The sequence below is a fragment of the Salarias fasciatus genome, chromosome 22 (assembly GCF_902148845.1).
Source record: "Salarias fasciatus chromosome 22, fSalaFa1.1, whole genome shotgun sequence".
NCBI lineage: Eukaryota > Metazoa > Chordata > Actinopteri > Blenniiformes > Blenniidae > Salarias > Salarias fasciatus.
Genome location: NC_043765.1, coordinates 31,355,659 through 31,377,613, shown reverse-complemented (window position 1 = coordinate 31,377,613; position 21,955 = coordinate 31,355,659). Strand labels below are relative to the sequence as shown.

The 21,955-nt window shown below is 48.9% G+C and overlaps 8 non-coding genes across 8 annotated transcripts; 2 read left to right on the top strand and 6 right to left on the bottom strand.

Moving 5' to 3' along the window:
* Window positions 1–1,138: 1,138 nt before the first annotated feature.
* Window positions 1,139–1,212, bottom strand: trnai-aau (transfer RNA isoleucine (anticodon AAU)). The gene has a single exon. It is a non-coding gene; the product is annotated as a tRNA-Ile (tRNA).
* Window positions 1,213–8,623: 7,411 nt separating this feature from the next.
* On the bottom strand, window positions 8,624–8,697 carry trnai-aau (transfer RNA isoleucine (anticodon AAU)). Its single transcript has one exon. It is a non-coding gene; the product is annotated as a tRNA-Ile (tRNA).
* A 1,727-nt stretch (window positions 8,698–10,424) lies between these two features.
* trnae-cuc (transfer RNA glutamic acid (anticodon CUC)) lies at window positions 10,425–10,496 on the top strand. The gene has a single exon. It is a non-coding gene; the product is annotated as a tRNA-Glu (tRNA).
* A 231-nt stretch (window positions 10,497–10,727) lies between these two features.
* trnai-aau (transfer RNA isoleucine (anticodon AAU)) lies at window positions 10,728–10,801 on the top strand. The gene has a single exon. It is a non-coding gene; the product is annotated as a tRNA-Ile (tRNA).
* Window positions 10,802–13,810: 3,009 nt separating this feature from the next.
* trnai-aau (transfer RNA isoleucine (anticodon AAU)) lies at window positions 13,811–13,884 on the bottom strand. Its single transcript has one exon. It is a non-coding gene; the product is annotated as a tRNA-Ile (tRNA).
* A 4,377-nt stretch (window positions 13,885–18,261) lies between these two features.
* trnar-ucg (transfer RNA arginine (anticodon UCG)) lies at window positions 18,262–18,334 on the bottom strand. Its single transcript has one exon. It is a non-coding gene; the product is annotated as a tRNA-Arg (tRNA).
* A 2,624-nt stretch (window positions 18,335–20,958) lies between these two features.
* Window positions 20,959–21,032, bottom strand: trnai-aau (transfer RNA isoleucine (anticodon AAU)). Its single transcript has one exon. It is a non-coding gene; the product is annotated as a tRNA-Ile (tRNA).
* Window positions 21,033–21,594: 562 nt separating this feature from the next.
* Window positions 21,595–21,666, bottom strand: trnae-uuc (transfer RNA glutamic acid (anticodon UUC)). Its single transcript has one exon. It is a non-coding gene; the product is annotated as a tRNA-Glu (tRNA).
* Window positions 21,667–21,955: the final 289 nt, after the last annotated feature.

Below are 21,955 nucleotides of genomic sequence, written 5' to 3'. Positions count from 1 at the left end.
CTTTTGTTAAAGCCATGTGGCCTAATGGACAAGGTGTCTGACTTCAGATCAGAGGATTGAGGGTACAAGTCCCTTCATGGTTGCAACTAAATGAAGAACCGTAAGGATCCTGTGATTGCCTTGAACTTGACTAAGTGATGTTCTGTCCAAACGCTTTTCCTGTGGGAGGTGTGTCTTGGCATCATCCCATTCAGCCACCAAGGAGCAGGATGACACCCGGAGTGACTGCTGTCAGTTTGGATCTGAAACACATGTTGTTGGTTTAGATTAGTATTTCTCAGTTTAGGCCTTTCTGTCCAACATTGAGCTGTTTCCCTCTTCCAGCACATTCTTCAGAGCTTGATGACGAGCAGATCATTTGAATCAGGACTGCAACTGAGAGAAACTGCTTTAGATGAAGAACTCACAGAACTCTAAAGGGTGAAGCTGGAACGTTGTGACTTTGGTTCTCATGACGGATCTGAAGATGCAGTTGATGGTCTCAGGACAACTGGCAGCTGGAGATCTTCCTGTAGCTCCGTACACCTCGACCCTCCACCGTGTCTTCCCAGGGCTCCTGCCCCACAGGTGTTGGAAGAATGATACCGTGTCAACCATCGTCCCCGAGGTGGGTGGAGCTTCATGGAGGGAGCTGCAGCTGCAGTTTGAGGCCTTCCTGTCTCCAGCACAGATAGCAGACATAGCATGGCATTTGTGGATGATTTGGAACTTTCCACTGTGTTTGGGAGCCATCGATGGCTGACATGTCCAGATCAGAGCACCCGGCACAACTCGCCATCATTCTCCCAACACCTGTGGGGCAGGAGCCCTGGGAAGACACGGTGGAGGGTTGAGGCCTACGGAGCTACAGGAAGATCTCCAGCTGCCAGCTGGCCTGAGACCATCAACTGCATCTTCAGATCCGTCATGAGAACCAAAGTCACAACGTTCCAGCTCAGGCTCAGGTCCATTCAGGTCCAAACTAAGTCTCTCAGTGGTTCTGGTCCTGGTGCAAACTAAGTCCACGGTCCTATCACTGGTTCTTGTCCCCGTGTAAAGTAAACATGGACTCTCAAAAGACTCAATTTCCTGACAAAGATGTCCCTCAAAATGTGTGGGGAAAGTTAGGTTCCACACTTGGAGTAAGAATTCCAGCCAATGGCCAGTATGGGGGTTGAACTCATGACCTTGGCGTTATTAGCACCACGCTCTGACCAGCTGAGCTAGCTGGCCTGCTGCAGTCAGTTCTGGAAGCTACGTTCTTCTAAAATGTGTGTTGAGTCTGACTGGAAAATGAGACTTGAAAAGTCATCTGTCAAACTCAGTGGAAACACCTCAGTGATTCCATCCAAATCATCTGCATGGTGGATTAACCCCCCCAAAAAACACCCTCTTTGACTTCAGCACAGAACTGTTCTGGATCCTGTTGTTCTCCACACAAGGCAAAGACGAAAAAGACCCTTCTCTGACCAGGAATCGAACCCGGGCCGTGGCAGTGAGAGCACCAAATCCTAACCACTAGACCACCAGGGACTTGTTGTGTCCATGTAGAGAATCATGGTTGTGAGATTGTGAGCTGGAGGTTTGACGTCAAGCCTCCATCCATCATTTTCCACAACATCAGAATCGTATCCAGGATTTTTCACGGAGCGGCCAAGATCTTTTTAATGAAGAGACCAAAAGCTACAAATGTGGCGTCAACAACAAAAGTCTCCTGACAAGGAGAAGAGTCCTCCAAGTGTCCGTCTGTCTACGACCCAACAGGGTTTGGAGCTCATCTCACTCTCTGTGGGAAACAGATTCTCCAGGAGAGATGCAGAAATACAGTAATCAGGGATGAAGACCTTCCCGAGCACATTCTGCCACGGTGGAACTGTCAAGTGTGTGTAGGTTTGTGCAGAATCCCCACGTGAAAGGATGTCCCCTGTTATGGCAATTTTATTTAATAAAGGGCATCAGCCGGTGAGTTCGTTTTGGTATCTTTTATTATGCTGTACAGCAGGAGAAGTCACGCAGTCAACAGAGTAACAGAGTGAGTTCTGCCCTCGCAGGGGCGTGCAAGCCTCTAATAACTATCTGCTACGTTCACTCCCAGGGGCCTTGACTGCACCCAGCCATAGACTGGACACAGGAAGACTCCCACGAGTGCCGCAGCTGCTACGCTAAGATTATCAGGAAAAGTAAATTCTAGACAAAGCATTCACGGTTCCCCACACATCTGAGTGTGTGAGCTACGGTTGTTTACAAAAATACCTCTGTGAGCACTACAAGTGAGAAAAAGCATGCATACATGAGAAATTTCCATTACATTCCCCCCTTTTGATTAAATCAACCACGGTTTAATCAACTTCAACACATGGGAGATGCCAGCAGACACCCCACATCAGTCAATCAACCCCAAATCATCAGCATCATCATCATCATCATCATCATCATCAGAATCATCAGAAAGGTGAGCGAACAAGGATGCAAACAGTTCAGTGGAATGAAGCAAAGTATAATGAGCCAAAGTAGCTGTGAACATGCGAGCAACCAGACAACGGACCAGGGGAATAATGCAGCAGGAGAAAACCCCCAGAATCGACAGGAAAATAGCAAGCATGCCAGCAACCTTAGTAAGCCAAGCTCGCCAGCTGCCCTCAGTCAGCCATCCCAGAAGTCCCATCCAGACAAGGGGACACCCGTTTCCTGAGAGCTCAATTCAGCAAGCAGAGAAGACAGCTGAGTGTCTACGTTTGTCATGTTCTCTGAGATGTCAGGAACCCAGGAGCAGTGCTGATCACCTATGAGAGGGCAAACCCCCCTTTCTTTTCAAGAAGGAGGTCCAGGGCCACTCTGTTCAGCAGGCCCAGGACACACATAGCCTTCTGCTCCTCCATGAGGAGGTCAAATCCATCAGTAACAAGACTAGTGAGGCTCTCATGCTGGTTATGAATGGTGCCATGCCAAGGGAAGACACCTCCTCAGAATGCTGCTGAAAAGGAGAGGGAAAGTGTAAGGGTAAGGGAAAGACTAAGGCTAAGGGTTAGAGTGAGAAGCATTAGGATGTCGCAGCTCTGAGCCAGTGCTATTCCTGCCTGCATGCAGAAATGTGTAGAGAGAATCCTGGAGAGGAACAGGAACAAGGAATGGTAAAGTGTTAGCGGAGGCAGCATAAGGCTTAAAGCACAAACAGTACAGTTGGCATCATGTGACTCTGGAGCTACCGCAGGGGCAGCTCTCCACCACAGGCTGTCCTGGAGTCCTGTGAGGTCCACCATACGTCTGCAACGAAGCAGGGGGGCCACTGCGGTTTGGGCAGCAGCACCCTCAGGAGCAGGAACATCTTCACCGTTGCCTGGTGGAGGGTGGACTACCTCACACAGTAGCTGATCTCAGGGATTATTCTGCCCTGTGGCTGGGAGATCAGCTGCTGGAGTCAGGGTGGTGCTGGGAAAGGCTTACAGTGACTCGCCTGGCTCCAGGTAGCTCGCTTTGCTACCTTAAAGGCAGCATGAGTCCAGCAGGACCTGGACCTGGTCACTGCCTGGCCTTCCAGTGTTTCCTGCAGAAGTCCTTCACCTGGACCCAGTCACCTGGGTTCAGCCAGCGAAGAGTGGAGAGGCCCTTCAGGAGGGGAAGGGCCCCATGTGATGGTCTGTCTGATCTGAAACAGAGCAGCTCCACGAAGTCCACCATCAGGGGGTCACAGGCGGGTGAGCAGCATTCCCCACAGCGTTCTCCTCGCCTTGCCTTGTGAGCTGCACACACCAAACACTCTACAGTGCTGTTCTGCCACCACTGAGAACTTCCCAGAAAACCACAATGATGTAACCTGGTGGGAATGATAAGGCCTGATGTACCATTCCCCCCTCAGAACCACCATGTACACCAAGAATATATCACATCAGAATGGGTTAGTTTGTTAATCGAAGCTCCGAGCGAGAAAAAAAACTGTCCTCATTCCCCAGAAAGTTGGTGAGAGTGTAAAGGAGGGGCTGAGCAGTCTGAAGAGACAGCTCAATGAAAACAACCTCAAACACAAGCTGCATGTTATCAGCATGTCCTTCAACGCAGTCCATTCCTCCGGCGTGGATCCCAAACAACCTGAGCCTGGCGGTCAAAACAGCGCATCGTGAAGCAAGCTGCTAATAGAGAAGGAACATTATCATTTTACCAGAACTATCAGAACCATAACATCACAGTTTGTTCAATATCAGAAACAACGAAATGACAGGTCGAGACAGAAAAGTGAAGAAAGACTGCAGGGCCCGGGACGCTTCCAGTGCATCTGGAGTCCAGGAAACCTGCAAACATGCAGTCAGAGACCTAATGGGAGCAATAAAATCAAAATCATTTGGAATAAACTGTCGGCAGCAGGAATACATTCCCAGGAAAGAGACAACCTGCTTCCTGGTGAGCGGTTTTGGTGTGAAATCAGGTGTATCATATGGACCGTACGTCTCAACTAAAGACCTTCAGCAGTTATTCACGCCATAACATATCCAATACCTGTAACCACTGTCATCGTCCAGGACGTGTTAATGTGACACTTGGCCTCAGTGTTACTCAGCAAGGTTTAGCTGAGCTTATTAAGCTACATAATCTTTGTTCAGTCCAAAAATATTCCAGCTAAAACAGATGGAGGTGGAAGTTCCATCTGTGTCAGTGGATCTTGAAACTGACATTTGATTGAGGGTTCTTGTAGCCAATCATAAACAAACCTTCACTTAAAGGTCTAATACACGATTTTCTCGAAAAGACGAAGCCCCAAGTCTGTTACTCACTTTTTGAACAACGCCATGCTCCAGACCATCCGCCCGGCTCTCCTGCTTCTCCCAGGAAACGCGGAAGTGTACGAGCGCGATCTCCTCTTCTCCGGCGTGCACGGCTCTGTTTACAGTTTCTGCGATCCGCCTTGCTCATAAATAAAGCTTTTTTTTCCGAAACAGTTCCAGTTTCATTATGTCAGACTCGCCATCGGTAAGTACTAGCTCAGAAGCTCACCGGCTACATAAACACTCTGAATGCGCAAAAGGGAGAAGCTGATTGGGCGCAAGCACGTAGAACCGCCTTACGAAAGCAGCTCGTCAGAATGATTGACAAAAGGACCCACCAATTATTTAGGTGATCCACCCAGAAATCAAAATCGTGTATTATACCTTTAAATAAGTTCTCTTGTGTGTTTAGCATTGGTATATTTTCTCCATAATACGTACAGATAAACATAAAGTTCACAATATTAAAGCATGACATCTTAAATAATTTCACTAAGACGATGAGCCTCACAGCCTGTGGTCAGAGCCACAGCGCTGTGGGGGGAGAAGTGACCCATAAGGGAGGCAGCCTGCTGCCTCTTCTTTCTCCCTTTATCAGGATTGATCAGTTCTGTTGACCCACTAATATTTCTCCCTTGAGAGTGACCAGATACAATAAATGCATCACCATTTGAAAGTTGATAAAATAACTTTGGGAATTCCAATTACCTCTCCTTTTCTCTGTCTGTGTGGTTTTGTAAGTGTCCTTGTGTGTGTGTGTGTGTGTGTGTGTGTGTGTGTGTGTGTGTGTGTGTGTGTGTGTGTGTGTGTGTGTGTGTTCATGCTCTGACCTCGGCGATCAGCCAGCAGTCAACATGTCGTCATCACGTCGGAAGTTTCCACGTTCGTAGTCAAAACCCCACCGCCTCCACAACCTCCTCAACCTCCTCAACCGCCAGCCGCCCTGCCTCCAGCCTCTGGAGCAGCTCCCTCCATTATTGTGTCCACTGCTTCCACAGCCACAACAGTTCCTCCTTCTCTCCTGCATTAAAAAAGTCTCAGCAGAAAGAGAAGAACAGAATCACCGCACATGTCCTCACAGGCTCAGGAAAAAACCAATTTCTCCCTAAATCTGTGTCAATCTGAGTCCCTCTAGTTGTGTGTGTGTGTGTCTGTACTTCCCGCTGCCGTGAAGCTGCTCCCCTCAGGTCCTTGTGGTGCGGCTGGCAATGGAGGATCGGGATTGTGGATCGGAGCGATGGGGGTACCTGTAGGAATTTTCTAACAAAACAAACAAATGCTTCCCAGACAGAAGACCAGTGCATCTTCAACCCCACATCATCAGCTCACTAGGCTGTGTGTGTGATGCTGTTTCTCAGGCCTCTGCAGTTGTTTCTTGTTCAGCTGTCCTCAGCTCCTCAGCTGATAAAGATGCAGCTACTGAATGAACTGTTTGTTTTACAGTTCGCTTTGGAGGGTCTGAAATAAAAAGAAACCCTCTCAAGATTAAATTAATAAGGTTTTACATTCTGATCCTAACAAAGTGAACTTTTGTTCCGTTTGTTCTTGAAAACACAATTGCATACGTGGTTATTCGAGCATGCTCATTGGCATATCATGTCAATAGTACAAATTGCAGAACATGTACTTCAGCGGAGGTCTTACGATATGCTGAGAGAGATGGCGAATATTGGAGGGTTGGATCAGCAGTTGGCTGAAATCACGCGTTGTCGCACGAACCGTCCCAAATCATTCCATTGCCCATCGCGGGATTTGGCAAGGGAACTTTGGAAATATTTGTGAGAACCTGAAACATTAAACAAAGACATCTGGACAGTAGACAGACATACAGACGCTGCGCACTAAGTCCTGTCAAAAAAATGTTGATATAATCAAATCACTGTCAAAGTCCTGGAAAAAAACATTGTTCATAGTCAACATCACGTTCTGTATGCACAGTGCATATAATATGCACTGGGGTTTGTCTGCAGTTATAAATTTGCGGTTGATGTGAGCACCATCTCCAGTTTGATCATCGACTGTCAGTCAATCAGAGTCATCGGGCAAAGTTTAGACAATAAGAACATGTCGCATCTCAGTGGACATGGAAAGCTTTCTTCTATTGCCAGGAGTCAACATCCAATTCACCGTCCCAGAATCAACCAAGTTTATAAAAATAAACTAAAATAAAAATCCCACAGGTTTCCGTGTTATCTTGAGCGTGATGTACATCAATAATTGTGCATGAAATACAATTAATCAGTGTGTTGTTTTGTCAACTGAAGCACGCAGGACTCCACTCGTTGCTTTTTTAGTTTCTTTTATTGCAGTTGCAGCGTTAGTTTTAACGGCAGGGTTAGGCGTTAGGCGTTTGGCGTTAGGGAGATCGCCTGCACGATCGCTTTGAGGTAAGTACAGAACTCTCCAGGCTATTTTGGCTCGCGCTGCTCGCGCTGTTGAGCCACCCGTGTTCCTTCCTCATCTGGGCTCACCGTGCTCTGTCTAATAAGGTCCAGGTGCGCGCTCAGGAGGCTCCGCCAGCTGACGTAGTGACTTCGGATAGGATGAGGGAAAGTGGGGTGAAAGGCAGCTCGACTCCAACCAAACAGGAACTCAGGGTGAAGAGATCTGCTCCACTGAGCAGCTTCATGCTCCAGGAAGCTGTTTCACACCAAACCTTGGGAAAGTCACATGATTTGAACTCCACAGTTTCAACAAAGGTCAAACAAAACAACTAACCTTGAAGAAAGAACAGAAGCAGAAACATGTGCCCTCAAACTGGCACAGGAAGACGCTTTCCCACAGGACATCCAGAGACTGGAAGCTCAGAAAGTGAAGACTCTGGAGGCTGAGACAATCCCAGATACTCCTAACCACGAAGGGACTCGAACCCTCAATCTTCTGATCCCAAGTCAGACGCCTCGTCCATTTGGCCACGTTGTCTTGTGTGAAGTGGTTGTGGTCAGTGGTTCTGGTCCAGGATTAAGATAACTCCAGGTTCCTCTCAGTGGTTCTGGTCCTGATCTACAGTAAATATCTATCAGGCTCGTTCCTTCTTCTCAAATAGTTTTGTGGTCATATTAGTCTGACAGCTTCTGGTAGTTCTGACTCAGTGAGAGGAGATTTCATGATTTGTGTGAAAATGTCGGAGCAGGTTCAACACTGTGACTGAGACATGAGACTCACCTGCATTCTCCTGCAGCCACACCAAGTTCCAGAAGCCAGCACTCAGTCCTCTTGGAGTTCAGTGGTGTTTTGAAGCTGATGAAGTCCAAGTCAGAGTAATGCTCCTGGAAGCTGTTTCACACCAAACCTTGGGAAAGTCACATGATTTGAACTCCACAGTTTCAACAACGGTCAAATAAAACAACTAACCTTGAAGAAAGAAGAGAAGCAGAAACGTGTGTCCTTAAACTGGCACAGGAAGACGCTTTCCCACAGGACGTCCAGAGACTGAAAGCTCAGAAAGTGAAGACTCTGGACAAGAACAAGAGGTTCCACCAGTTGAATGCCTTCCTGGACAGTTCTGTAAAGAAGACATTTAGCTGTGTCAAAGATGGAGAAGAGAGCAATGAACTCTGGCAGGATGGAAACGAGAACTCCTGAAAAACCTTCAGCAACATCTGAAATGGAAAAAAACAAGAAATTCACAAGTGAATGACACTGTGGTCCTACAAGATGACAGAGCACCAAGAGATGAGTGGAAGCTCAGCAGAGTTGTAGAAGTTGAAGCTTGTGCTGATGGATTGTTTAACTTCGGGACAGGAAGGAGAAAGCTCCAACAGTTATGAAGGTAGTTCATGTTGGTTTGAAAGCTTCTGCTGTTTTGACTCAGGGAGAAGAGATTGTCTGAGATTCAAGTCTCACCAGAGTCTCCTGCAGCCACAAGAACTTATCTTTCTACTCCGTGGCCAGTATGGGGGTTGAACCCATGACCTTGGTGTTATTAGCACCACGCTCTGACCAGCTGAGCTAACTGGCCTGCTGGAGTCAGTTCTGGAAGGTACGTTCTTCTAAAATGTGTGTTGATTCTGACTGGAAAATAAGACTTGAGCAATCATCTGTCAAACAAATTCGAAACACTTCATTTTTGCATCCCAATCATCTGCATGGTGGATTAACCAGGAACCCATCTGGAGCTGGAGGGTTCTGCAGGATCTTAGCTGTTCTAGCACTGTGCTCTTCTAGACAGAGATCTGACATGTTGTTCCTGGTCTTTCCTGGAGTCATGCCTCCAGCTTGGGGGTTCCTGCCCCTCCCCCCATCACTACTGGACCACTGCTGCCTTCACAGCCCACATCTTCTCTTTCAGTTCTTGGTGTTTCTCCACCCCAGCGGCGGGCCCGCCGGCGAGCGCAGAGTTTCTCACACCCTCCGGGACCGGACCCAGATCGCGGGGCCAGGGCCCGCCCCCCTACCCGAGCCGCCCCCCCCACACACACACACCCGCCGACCGCCAGGCGGCGCAAGCTCTGTCTGGCGCAACCGCTGTCCGTTGCGTTGCATCTTGGGCAATTTCAGTATGAGTAGTGAACACACGATGTCTACTCAACATTTCTGGCAAATGCAGTATGCATCCGGGAACTTCTCGCATACTCAAAATCGCATACTGCCAGTGTAAACACACTGCATACTCAATAAGTTAGTATGAGTAGTAGGTAAGTATGCGGTTTCGAACACAGCCAGTGTGTGTCATCCAACATGGCGATTGTTGTGGAAGGTCACGTGACCGTGACGTCTATTAGGAACACCCTATTCCGCCGTCATTCGTTTACACGGGAACCAGTTAATCCATAACACCGGACGGGCGATCGCTCGTATTCTGCTACGGAGCTCTTTGAACAACTCATTGTTGCACGATTTGCTTCCATCTCTCCTCTCCAGTGTTTGTTCTCTCAGGGTTTTTATTAAAAAAGTGGTTTTCTACCACCGTGGCGTTCTTCTGCTTGTTTTTGACTGTCCTGCTTCCCGTTCACTGCGCACGTCATTACGTACGACGGAACGCATGGCGGAACAAATAATCCCCCGTTTATTCCGCTCCGCTGTCAGGCGGCATTTATCTGAGACACGGAGCGGATTGTTTATCAGTGTACACCACCTCATACAATCGGCTCCGAAATACAGTCCACTCCGAGTGAAGCGGATCCACTTCACATGACGCATTTACAATCCGCTCTGCCATATAAGCCGATACTATGGGTGCATGTAAACGTGCCGACTGACACTCCCAGCAAGTCACTCAACAACCTGAAACACTGATGAACCATGGAAAGACCATCAAACATGTCTTCCCCTCAGTGAACCATTGTGTGAGAACTCATTCAGCCTCTAATAAGGTGACCACTGTGCCAGCAGGTCTTTCAAGGTGTGCTGCTTTACTGAGTCATTTTCTCAATCTCTCAACTGGGTTCCCCCAAGAATGGTAAGGGAGGGACTCTGGTCTTTGTCATGCCAGAGAGCTGGCAAAGGTCTTTGATCAACTCCGACTCAAAGTCAGTTTCCTCAATTCCCTGATGCTCAGCTGGTCAGAGCACGGTGCTCATAACGCCACATTTGCAGCTTTTGGTCTCTTCATTAAAAAGATCTTGGCCGCTCCGTTAAAAATCCTGGATATGATTCTGATGTTGTGGAAAATGATGGATGGCGGCGTGACGTCAAACCACCAGCTCACAATCTCACAACCATGATTCTCTAGATGGAAACAACAAGTCCCTGGTGGTCTAGTGGTTAGGATTTGGCGATCTCACTGCCACGGCCTGGGTTCGATTCCCGGTCAGGGAAGAGTCTTTTTCGTCTTTGCCTTGTGTGGAGAACAGCAGGATCCAGAACAGTTCTGTGCTGAAGTCAAAGAGGGTGGTTTTGGGGGGCGGGGTTAATCCACCATGCAGATGATTTGGATGGAATCACTGAGGTGTTTCCACTGAGTTTGGGAGATGACTTTTCAAGTCTCATTTTCCAGTCAGAATCAACACACATTTTAGAAGAACGTAGCTTCCAGAACTGACTGCAGCAGGCCAGTTAGCTCAGCTGGTCAGAGCGTGGTGCTAATAACGCCAAGGTCATGGGTTCAACCCCCATACTGGCCATTGGCTGGAATTCTTACTCCAAGGGTGGAACCCAACTTTCCCCACACATTTTGAGGGACATCTTTGTCAGGAAATTCAGTCTTTTGAGGGTCCACATTTACTTGACACGGGGACAAGAACCAGTGATAGGACCATGGACTTAGTTTGCACCAGGACCAGGACCAGAACCACTGAGAGACTGAGTTTGGACCTGAACGGACCGGAGCCTGAGCTGGAACGTTGTAACTTTGGTTCTCATGACGGATCTGAAGATGCAGTTGATGGTCTCAGGCCAGCTGGCAGCTGGAGATCTTCCTGTAGCTCCGTAGGCCTCGACCCTCCACCGTGTCTTCCCAGGGCTCCTGCCCCACAGGTGTTGGAAGAATGATGGCGAGTTGTGCCGGGTGCTCTGATCTGGACATGTCAGCCATCGATGGCTCCCAAACACAGTGGAAAGTTCCACATCATCCACAAATGCCATGCTATGTCTGCCATCTGCTCTGGAGACAGGAAGGCCTCAAACTGCAGCTGCAGCTCCCTCCATGAAGCTCCACCCACCTCGGGGACGATGGTTGACACGGTGCTATGACCCAACCTGCAGCCTGCAGCTGAGCTTTGTGAGACGATCCCGACGCTAAAAACCACAAAGTCACAGCGGGCCTCTCAGCTCCGCCCACCGGAGACCTGTGTGTTTTCTGGAGGTGGATATGAGGGGCAATGCGACGAACCAGTTCATTGAACCTGGGACCGTCACCTGATAGCTGCAGTGATGCTTCCCTTCATCGTTGCCTTTCATTTCTTGAACCCTGCTCCGTCATCTGACACTCGTCAGCTCCCCCTGGATCTGTCTGTGGTACGGCTCCACCTTGCAGCGAGTCAACGAGCTCTCCCGATTGATTGTATAATCGCACGATATAGATTGCTGCGCCGTGGTCCGGCATTCGGCAAAAATAGAAGCTCCGGCAGACGGAGCAGATCCACAGCCGTGCTGCAGCTGGTGGAAGCACTCGCATTGCTTATAATTGAAACGGATCGGCTCCACTGCTGCAGCGGAGACGTACCAGATACATATGCAGTGGAGTCTGGGCTTTAGTGAGCTTCTCTTCAGTCCTCGAGGAAATCGCTGCGTTCCTGTGGCGTCCTCCACTCCATCCTGATGGTCGGAGACACTGAAGAGTCCCAGTCAGACTCGGGGCTCACTTGAGATATGTTCATGGACATATGAATCAGCTCTTTCTGAATGTTCCTGGACTGGAGACGGACTCGGGACCGATGGATCAGGCCGGTGCTCCATAACACTAGTGGCTCTGTAAGCTGCATTGTAAGGAGCTTTCTTGTCTTGATCTCAGTAGCTTGCATTTCTTGCAGTGGCCAGGACAATATGCCAGCAGGGTATCTGATTGCTGGTAGGGCATAGGTGTTTTTGGCCTGGATCTTATTTTTACCATCCAGATGGCTGTTATGTTCCTTTCAGGTAATTCAACTCCTTCAATTGTGATCACCTTCCCTCTTCTCGAAACCATTCGTCCACACTTATCTAGTCCGAATGACATCCCAATGCTGTATGTCCTGGTGAGGTGAATCAGGGAGTCGATGCCATGCTCATTCTTGGCATTTTTGATGATGAGGAGGTGACTCACAGTTATTCCACTTACTGGTTAGTCACTGTGGGTGGGTTATTTTCAGCTGGGTGGGTCTGCTGTGGTCAAAGTCACGTAGATAAGAGTCTTATAATATAAAAACATGGTTGAAAAGCTGAAAGGTGAAGAAACTAAGCCGTGAATATCAAAGCATTGAGCTTGAGCAGCAGCTGTTTCCCAGAAAGTCTGGAGCAGGTTCCTTCTCTCATGAGGTGAGGGGGATTTGCTGTGGCTGCAGACATGCTGACGTCCTGAAGAGGCCTGCTGTCCTGCTCTGCTGGAGCTGGATCACAGCTGGTTCTGAGGCTGAAAGATGAAGCTCTGTGAGAGTGAGGCTCCTCAAGGCTTTCCTCTTTTCCTAACAAACATTTTCTCTCCCGTCGCTTTGGCTCTCTGGTTCTCCTGTTGATCAACGATCACGTTCCGCTGTGTTCTGATTGGTTGAGGAGCTGGAGCTGGTCTAGTCCACCGTCCTGGAAGTTCTGACGCTGTCAGAGAATCATTTGAGGCGGCGTCTGGAGCGTCGGACCATCCATCCGTGAAGCTGTCTCACCGGATCACAGCAGAGCGCAGGAAGACTCAGGGAGCGCCGCCGAGCTGCAGCTGCAGGAAGAGACCAGGCCGGGGGAATCAAACTACCAGAACCCAACCAGCAGCAAGGGCCCAGGACTGGAGGAGGACCAGCAGCAAGGGACCAGGACTGGAGGAGGACCAGCAGCAAGGGCCCAGGACTGGAGGAGGACCAGCAGCAAGGGACCAGGACTGGAGGAGGACCAGCAGCAAGGGACCAGGACTGGAGGAGGACCAGAAAGATTTATTCTGAAGTGGTGAGGAGGCGTCTCATAAAGAAGAATGAGAGGAATGATAACTGAAACTCCCCAGAACCTGAGAGGAGCTTTCCTGTTAGCACTGAGTCAGAAAACAGGCTGAGAGGAAGAAGACACACTTTCAGGGTGCTTTCACACCTTCTTCATTTGGTCTGCTTGAAGCGGACGAGAGTCCCCAACTCCTGCAGGTTTGGTTCGTATGCGCTGGTGTGAAAGCGGACCAGTTACTTTTGGTCCGGGACAAACAACCCGGCCTCGGTCCTGTCCGTTCTGTTGTGGAGAAGGCTTTTTGGTCGGCGGAGGCTTCCATAGCAAGCCGCGCGGCGCATCACGTCACACATGCTGGCCAATCAGGGATCACTTCCGTCACCCAAAACACACAATTGTGTGAACAGCGCCACCAAGGGGCAGGAGGGTCATAGTGGAGAGTTCATCTGCAAAAACAAGTGGTGTGAATGCGAACTGAACTCGTTGACAGCTGTGACATTTATGAATAGCTTAAGTCCGAACCAAACCACTCAAGCAGACGTGAAAGCACCCTCAGAACTCACCGTTCTGCTCTGTGGCCAGTATGGGGGTTGAACCCATGACCTTGGCGTTATTAGCACCACGCTCTGACCAGCTGAGCTAACCGGCCTGTTGCAGGCCACTTTGAACCGACATTCATCTGAAATGTGTGTTGATTATCATTGAAAAAAACTTAATGACACTTGCAAAGTCATCTGTCAAACACAGTAGAAACTCCTCGGTGATTCCATCCAAATCATCTGGACCCCAGCCTGGATCCTCAGGCAGTGAGGCAGTGAACAGTTGCCCCCCTCCTCTCTCTGCCCATCCAGAGACTCTCCCCACTCCTACAACAGCTGTGAACTGGACTCTCGGCCAAAGCCCAGGCTGAGAGACGACAGTGGTTTGATGTCTGAGTGCTTCCTGACAGAGAGTTCATCAGCTGGAGGAGAGTTTATGCAGTCAGAGTCTCTCTGGATGACAGAGAAGACCAGAAGCTCATCTTGTCTTGTTTTAGAGACACTGACACTTGTGTGACACCTGAAAAGTCTCAAGATACCCGATCCAGGACTCTGCAAACGATTCACCTCGGAACTGATGGATAATTCATATCGATTGAAGAGGCTGCTGCCAATGCAGCCAAATCCCTCACTGGTTGAGCTGAAAATCCGGTCAGTTATCTTTAACTACCCTCGTCTCCATTCTGCCTTAAGTGAGCCAGTTCGCTCAGCTGGTCAGAGCGTGGTGTTAATAATGCCAAGGTCAGGGGTTTGACCCCCATACTAACCATGTGGTTGAGTTCTGACTCTAAAGTTTTGGAATCATGCTGTCCCCACACACTATAGCATGAGGTACATCTCTCTCAGGATACTGACTCTTTTAAGGCTCCATATTAATTCAGACGGGGACAGGAACCAATGATAGGACCGGGGACTTAGTTTGCTGTACAACCAGAAACACTGAGAGACTTAGTTTGGACCTGAACGGATCTGAAGATGCAGTTGATGGTCTCAGGCCAGCTGGCAGCTGGAGATCTTCCTGTAGCTCCGTAGGCCTCGACCCTCCACCGTGTCTTCCCAGGGCTCCTGCCCCACAGGTGTTAGAAGAATGATGGCGAGCTGTGCTGGGTGCTCTGATCTGGACATGTCAGCCATCGATGGCTCCCAAACACAGTGGAAAGTTCCACATCTTCCACAAATGCCATGCTATGTCTGCCATCTGCTCTGGAGACAGGAAGGCCTCAAACTGCAGCTGCAGCTCCCTCCATGAAGCTCCACCCACCTCGGGGACGATGGTTGACATGGTGCTACGACCCAACCTGCAGCTGAGCTTTGTGAGAAGATCCCGACGCTATCGACAGCCATCGATGGCTCCCAAACACAGTGGAAAGTTCCAAATCATCCACTAATGCTGGTTGGACGCAGCAACAGCTGATCAGGGTCCTCCGAACAGCTGACGCTGTCAGAGCCGCTAGCGTTATGGAGCACCAGCCGGATCCATCGGTCCCGAGTCCTTCTCCAGTGCAGGAACATCCAGAAAGAGCTGATTACAGTGATCAGGTCCATGAACATATCTCAAGTGAACCCTGAGTCTGACTGGGACTCTCCAGTGTCTCCGACCATCAGGATGGAGTGGAGGACACCACAGGAACGCAGCGATTTCCTCGAGGACTGAAGAGAAGCTCACTAAAGCCCAGACTCCACTGCATATGTATCCGGTCCGTCTCCGCTGCAGCAGTGGAGCCGATCCGTTTCAATTACAAGCAATGCGAGTGCTTCCACCAGCTGCAGACGCATTGACCTTTAGGCTACGTGGTGTCGTGAAGTTGACTGTGGACAGTGGTTCTGGTCCTTGTCCAAGTGTCTCCAGGTTCCTCTCAGTGGTTCTGGTCCTGGTCTAAGTATCTCCAGGTTCCTCTCAGTGGTTCTGGTCCTGGTCTAAGTATCTCCAGGTTCCTCTCAGTGGTCCTCGTCCTGGTCGAAAGTAAATATCTATCAGGCTCCTTCCTTCTTCTCAAATAGTTTTGTGGTCATATTAGTCTGACAGCTTCTGGTAGTTCTGACTCAGTGAGAGGAGATTTCATGATTTGTATGAAAATACTGGTGAGGCTCACCTGACATGACCGATACATTGGTGGGGGTTTTGCTTCAGCTTACAGTGGGCCCAGTTGAGAGGATGTTTCACCAGTTCCATGTGTTATGTGTTTTTCAGAGACTGTTCACGAAAGCTCATCTTTAACCCCTAAAGCTCAACTTCTCCCGATGCATTTATCAATTATCCAGACTCATTTTGCATATTCCACAGACGTACTATATACCGTTAGAAAGCTGATATTCTCATGAATCCGCTGGTATAAACCACTTTCAGATGTGATTACCATAGCGGGTAGTATAAACACATTTGTCCAACATACAGCAAATTAAGTAAACAGCGCAACTCACCTTTGGAGGCTCATAACTGATCACAGATGATCCATAATCCAGATAATCCAGCACAAACTGCCACAGTGCAAACGTATGCATCCAGGCAAAGCGAGAAAGTATAGCCTTTTGTCCAAAACATGTCTTGAAATAAGCAAATAATCCAGAATTAGAGGCGCGCATGCGGCGCGTCTCTCCGCGTGCGCGTCCGATAATAAAACATTTTTTTATCAGATAAAAACATCCAGACCGCTCTCACTCGCGCTGAGGATATCCAATATGGCGACTGATCGGTTTCCGTTGCTTATTCGTCATCTTTCAACCAATCAAGTGACTCATCCCTCCCTCCGATGGCTAACCAGCCAACCGCTGCCGAGACTGATGGACCCACGTCATCGGTCGTCATCACTCGTAATCAATGAATTCTGAGCCAATCACGTCGGTAGAAACGTTTGACTGACAGGGCTGGTAGCCAATGAGCTTGCTGAATGGCTGGCTGGCCCGCTGGCGGGGTTTTGTGACTTCTCAGACATCTGCTGAGGGATGCACCTGCTGTCTGTCCCTGCTCCTCTCAATCTGAGGGCCTTATCCCACACTGAAGCCTATGTGAAGTGATTTTTTGAGTACTTTATGAGTTTTTGGAGTGAAAATAATGTAAAAACGGGCCAAAAACCAACATATACCATTGTACAGAGGGCATCCAGAGGGTATACAGAGGATGTCCAAAATTGACCCCGCCGGGGCATAGCAGTACAAATACATGTGTGAAGCACTCATTTCTTGTAGTACTGCTCTGACATTTTGACCTGAACTATGTAAGACCCCAGGCTTTAGCAAAATTGTGTTTTCAAGCTCTCACAGTGCTTCCACACTTATTTCCAGGTGTTTTAAGAGGGAAAAAATTCAGGCGAGAATGAAATTCATCCTAATTCAGTGTGCTGCAACATAAATAAATCTGTGCCAGTAGCATCCAGAGTAATTCTGACTGCACTGGGTGAAAACACAGGTTGTCAGCTTTCAAATGAGACCCCAACCATGCATGTACTCCAAACAGTTCAAGAACAGCATTCAATTTACTTTGGGTACGTCTTTAGTTGAACTTTTAGGCGAAAATGGCCCCGAGCTGAAAGGGTTAAAAAACCCACACGAGTTGGGTCATTCCTTCATGTGTGCAACATGTAGAAGTTGTATTATTGTTATCGTTATGGTTGAATGAAATGCCTCCCAATTTAATAATTCCTCAAATTCATGAATCTGATGGAGTTTCACATACGTAGGTCATCTTCTTCTCCCTCAAGGATAATGCTGAAGGGTTGTTTACCAAATTACCCAGTGACCAACTGTGCCCCACCCTCCGGACAGGAGTTCAAAGCTCAGGTTTTCTTTTTACTTTTAGCCCTGCAACTGCTAAACAGCTTCAAACCTTTGCCAACTCACACTTTTTGTGTCACTGAAAAAAGACAATCATGCTGGAAAATGTGGTTCTAATCAGCCCATCAGTCTCAACATCCATCTGCATACAGCTCTGTTTAACACACTTCCGAGAAAGATTGCGAGTTGTGCCGGGTGCTCTGATGTGGACATGTCAGCCATCGATGGCTCCCAAACTCAGTGGAAACTTCCACATCATCCAGAAATGCCATGCTATGTCTGCTATCTGTGCTGGCAGCCAGCTGGTTGGAGGCAGCAACAGCTGATCAGGGTCCTCCGAACAGCTGACAGAGCTGCTAGTGTTACAGAGAACCGGCCGGATCCATCGGTCCCGAGTCCTTCTCCAGTCCAGGAACATCCAGAAGGAGCTGATGACAGTGATCAGGTCCATGAACATATCTCAAGCGAGCCCTAAGCCTGACTGGGACTCCTTCAGTGTCATCGACCATCAGGATGGAGTGGAGGACGCCACAGGAATGCAGGGATTTCCTCCAGGACCGAAGAGAAGCTCAATGACAGATCATATTGGAGCTGCTTTCCAAACCCAAGCAGGTTCTAACATTCACAGGTGAGCAGAGACAACACCTTGTGAAAGAACAGATGAATCAGTAAACACACAGCAACAAGATGGTGGCTGAGACAATCCCAGATACTCCTAACCACGAAGGGACTCGAACCCTCAATCTTCTGATCCGAAGTCAGACGCCTTGTCCATTTGGCCACGTGGTCTTGTGTGAAGTGGTTGTGGTCAGTGGTTCTGGTCCAGGATTAAGATAACTCCAGGTTCCTCTCAGTGGTCCTGGTCCTGGTCGAAAGTAAATATCTATCAGGCTCCTTCCTTCTTCTCAAATAGTTTTGTGGTCATATTAGTCTGACAGCTTCTGGTAGTTCTGACTCAGTGAGAGGAGATTTCATGATTTGTGTGCAAATGTCTGAGCAGGTTCAACATTTCGACTGCTCAGATGGCGTTCCTTGTCTTATGTTAACAGGCAAATGCAACTGGCTGGAGCAGTTGTCCACTTTCTTCCAAAATGTGTCTTTATTATGCTTGAAAGACAAAGATGACTTCAAAAACAAATCGCCAACCACAGGAACACCTCCTCAGTTTTTCATCCAAATCATCAGCATAGTGGATTGACCAGGAGTCCAACACTGGTGAATGTTTTGTCTTCACACTAAATCACATTCAGTGAAAACCCTTCTTCAAGCCCAGTGGAGACTCCCACTGAGAAATCAAGAAGGTGAGACGACACAAAGTGAAGAACTCTCCATTAGAGATCGTGGAAGACTGAACATGTCCTCTGGAATAGGTGGACCCACTGTTTGCCCCTGAACACTCTTTATTGTTACCGAAATCTCTTCTTTTCTGAACACATGGTTTCCACCAGTTATATGAGCATTCTCTGAAGAAGCAGTACTTCTTGACGTAGATGTCTTCCTAAACCATTGTGCTTTAATTTCCTGAAGAGAGTTTGTCACTAAAAGAAATGCAGACATCAATGCCACTACTTTACAGTACAAACGGTACCTTGAGGCCATTTTTTCCAGCTCCATAAACCCCAGGCCGGTGTTGGAGGGCATCAAGGCTATTGTGGACTGTAAGAACAGACCTCCGTCTTCCTCAGCAGCCCCCACCTCATCTGAGGACTTCAGTTACTTTTAAGTCTGTTTTGACAGGGAGAACACTGACCCCGCCCCCTCCCCTCCACTGACACCAGCTCAGTCCTGAGTTAGGGGACATCTTCACCTCCATCTCCAACCAGATGTCCACAGTGTGGCTCCCAGCCAGCTTCAAGACAGGAGCAATAGTGGCCATCCCCAAACAGTCCAATGTCACATGACGAAATGACTGCAGACCTGTGGCACTCACTTCCAGACCTGCCAAATCCCTGGAGGGATGGGTTCTGCCTCCTCTGCTGCTCCTCTCCCAGGCCGGCTTCACATCCTTTTCTCCTTTTTGAAGAGGACAACAAACAATCGAGAGGAAGTGGAATGGGTGACCAGCTAATGATAACAGGTGACAACAGATCCACAGACGATGCCGTCTCCAGCCTGCTGCATCCTGCTCCCAGTCACATTGAAAGCTCCAGCACATCTATCAGGATGCTGTCTGGTGACTCCAGCTCAGAATTGAACTCCATCAGCCCCAGCAGACTCATCAACACACCGCAGACTCCACAGCTTGGACCCTCTCTCTGTCTGTCTCTCTCTGTGGTTTTCCAGCTGCACTCAGGCTGATCAGCATCAGCTGTTGCTCTTGCTGCTTCAGGTAGAAGGTCCATACGAGCCTGAACCAGCAGACTGGACCCCAGCCTGGACCCTCAGGCAGTGAGGCTCCTGAACGGTTGCCCCCCTCCTCTCTCTGCCCATCCAGAGGCTCTCCCCACTCCCCACTGTTACAACAGCTGTGAACTGGACTCTAAAGACCAGAAGTCAGAGACCAGTCTGAACCTTCCCTCTGTGAGCTGCAGAACCTCTGTTACTGTCTGCTTCTCCTCTGTGCCTTACTTACTTACTTAGTGCTCCTGCATTGGGCTGGCGTCCCGTCCCGTTGCGTAGAGCCGACCAGAGAAACCAGGTTTTTCCAGCACAGGCGATCTTGTGCCAGCAGGTCTGTGTCCTTCACGGTAATTCCATGTTGTCAGAGGTCGTCTGCGATGATGTCAAGCCATCGAGTGCGGGGCTTGCCTCGTGGTCGTCTCCTGCCTGCGGCCTTTGGATCAAACTTCAAAATAGCTCTTGTCGGGTGGTCAAGGGGAAGACGGAGAACATGGCCGAACCAGCGAATGTGGCGTTGTCCCCCTCTGGGTCTTGGCCTTGATGTGGCGAGGGGGCTTGCGTGTTCCAGTGATCCTGGAGAGCGACACCGTCTGGAGCTTGCTCCTGTTAGGGTCACCCTTGGCGGGACGGTCTCCAGGTAGGTTCCTGACAAACAAAGACCCCAGTGTGTCGGTACACTGTGAGGTGGCAGCCCCACCAACCGACTATCCTGCGGAGGACTAACAACCCACCCAGGAGAAACCATTTTGTTATGACACTGACCTCTGTGCCTGCACTGGATTATTATTTTTATATTTTATTCTCTGTAGTCTGCTGATTTCACACTGTGGGGGGTTATAGGACTGAGAGAAGGACCTTGCACCAATGTTGCATTAATATATAAAAACTATGCAGAGTTTGAATGTTGTAAAGAAATTTCATTGTCATGTTTATCATGACATTTAGAGGTTGGATTGATTAAAAGCCACCAGATGTGATCCTGAACTGATTTGGAATCACTTCCCTTACAACCAGACACCTCCTGCTGAAGGTGCGGGGCCAGCTGTGTTCCCCACAGTCACCAATGAGTTCTGTGGCCAGTATGGGGGTTGAACCCATGACCTTGGCGTTATTAGCACCACGCTCTGACCAGCTGAGCTAACTGGCCTACTCAAGGTGAAATGGAGACGAGGGTAGTTAAAGATAATTCACCAGATATTCAGCTCAACCAGTGAGAGATTTGGCTGCATTGGCAGCAGCCTCTTCATTGATATGAATTATCCATCAGTTCCGAGGTGAATCGTTTGCAGAGTCCTGGATCAGGTATCTTGAGACTTTTCAGGTGTCACACAAGTGTCACACAAGTGTCAGCGTCTCTAAAACAAGACAAGATGAGCTTCTGGTCTTCTCTGTCATCCAGAGAGACTCTGACTGCATAAACTCTCCTCCAGCTGATGAACTCTGTCAGGAAGCACTCAGACATCAAACCACTGTCGTCTCTCAGCCTGGGCTTTCTCTCCACTGGATCCTCTGCTTCTTCCTGCTGACTCTTCAGGTCCGTTCCTGCTGGTGGAGCCTGGTCCTGTCTCTGTCTGATTCAGTTTACCATTCACAAGCAATTGAGCTGCAGACTGAACCTGGATGTCACGGAGAAGGAGCACAGTAGAACTGTTCTGCTTTGGATCCTGCTGTTCTCCACACAAACTCAAGACCAATCCTGAAAGAGACTCTTCCCTGACCGGGAATCGAACCCGGGCCGTGGCGGTGAAAGCACCAAATCCTAACCACTAGACCACCAGGGACTTGGTGTGTCATGGCTGTGAGATTGTGAGCTGGAGGTTTGACGTCAAGCCTCCATCCATCATTTTCCACAACATCAGAATCGGATCCAGGATTTTTCACGAAGCGGCCAAGATCTTTTTAATGAAGAGACCAAAAGCTACAACATGCTCCTGCTGACACCAACTGAAGTGTTGATTTAACTCTGAATGATCATTTTGACATTTTCTGAAGCTCCAGTCAGAACAGTAGAAACATGAAGCCCACAGAGAAAACGTGTGTCGTCCTGCTCTGACTGGATTATCTCCTCTG